The sequence below is a fragment of the Octopus bimaculoides genome, chromosome 21 (genome assembly GCF_001194135.2).
Source record: "Octopus bimaculoides isolate UCB-OBI-ISO-001 chromosome 21, ASM119413v2, whole genome shotgun sequence".
Taxonomy (NCBI): Eukaryota; Metazoa; Mollusca; class Cephalopoda; order Octopoda; family Octopodidae; genus Octopus; species Octopus bimaculoides.
In genome coordinates, this window is record NC_069001.1 from 1214118 (window position 1) to 1215991 (window position 1874).

The following is a 1874-nucleotide window of genomic DNA, read 5'->3' on the forward strand; positions in this document are numbered from 1 at the left end:
ATATATATATATATATATATATATATATATATATATATATATATACACACACACACACTTGTACCGATACAAACAGACATCTATACGAACATACATACACACACACACACAGTTCATGTGTATACATAGAAGATCCAATCGTTTTTCACGTACACTGCGTGAGATAACTGTTACATCACACTCACCCGTATATACATACATCCACACATGCATTTAATGCGCACATACACACATTTAATCAGACGAAACAGTCGTTATCACATGTATAAGAAATGTATTGCTACATGAATTATATATATCACATGTATTCTACACTCATCTGTATGTATACATACAGCTACACGCCTATATACTCAGGCATGTTTATACTCCTTTTATACAGTTATAGTATATAAAAATAAATACAACGTATATATATATATATATATATATACACACACACACGCCAAATAGAAGCAATTAAATGTCTTACGAGGCACCTGGTATCGTGTATATATACATACACGCATGAGATATGATGTATGTGTTGTGTATCTCAGTGTATGAAGTATGCAACTGAACTAAGTGTGGAGGGATATATGCATACCGATGAAACACAAATAGTGTCTCTGTGTGTGTATATATATATATATATATATATATATATATATATCAGGAACTTATTCATAAACACATGCTTTTATGCATCACACGCTTGTACGCGCGCGCGCACACATCTTTGACAGGAAATAAGACGTTTCACATCCTCCAGACATTTGTTTCTTGAATCATTTATCGATCCTGATCGAAGAGTTTATCGGCCCTTATTTACTTATTTCTACCTCTTTTTCTCTTTGCCGATCCGCTAAGTTGCAGGGTGATTAAAGGGAGCTGCAAACATAAACAAGGACATACACATACATGCTTCAATATATATATATATATATAATATGTGATGTTCCTAATAATGATTATAAATAAATATTTAATGATGGTGGAAGTGTAAGCTAGCAGAAGAGTAAAATGTATCAAATCTTGTAAGAGTTGATTGGGACTAGTGGAATAATCAACTAGTGATGTTATGTGCGGATGTGTATATATATTACACTGTTGGCTTTTGTACATTGTTTCGTTACCTAATTCTGCTCACATGAAGCTATGGTAGCAAACGTTTAGCCAAGGTGACCTGCCGTGGTATTGAACCCGGAAACACAATGTTGCGAGACGAGCTCCTTGTTCCACACAACCACAGCCAGACCTAATATGTATGTATGTGCTTGGGTGTGTGTGTGTGTCTGTGTACACACACACACACACACACACACACATATATATATACATGCTCACGCACACTCACTATACCTACACGCATTCCCCTCATCACACAAACGTGTGTGTGTGTGTATATATATATATATTTTTTGTGTGTTCATGTATATATACATACACACACGCACCTACACATACACCTGATATTACATAATTCTCCCCACCTGTCTGTCTATATACCCTTCACGCAAATATCAGCTTATCAAAGTTATACACACTTATCTATCTGTCTGCTTGTTTATCTAAATACACACACACACACACACACCACCACCACCACCGCCACTATTACACACAATGACACATCATAGATTACATTATCTCTCTCTCTCTCTCTCTCTCGCCACACACATTTATATATCTATATATACACGTGTACTACTTAAACATACACCCTCTAGTTTCGGGCTGTTTGTAATTGTTAGTAAATAAAAGCAAACATGAAACCATTGACACATATATATATATATATATGTGCAGTTAGCTCCGTTTAGCTGTTTGAATACTGCCCATTAACCATTTGTCCTCTGGGCAGTGTTTTGGACATTTATATATATATATATCTT

General features: G+C 35.1%; 1 protein-coding gene across 2 annotated transcripts in view; it reads left to right on the plus strand.

Moving 5' to 3' along the window:
* Nucleotides 1–1874, plus strand: part of LOC106878658 (nuclear receptor subfamily 5 group A member 2) — a 171058-nt gene that overhangs the window by 54941 nt on the left and 114243 nt on the right. The window lies entirely within an intron of this gene.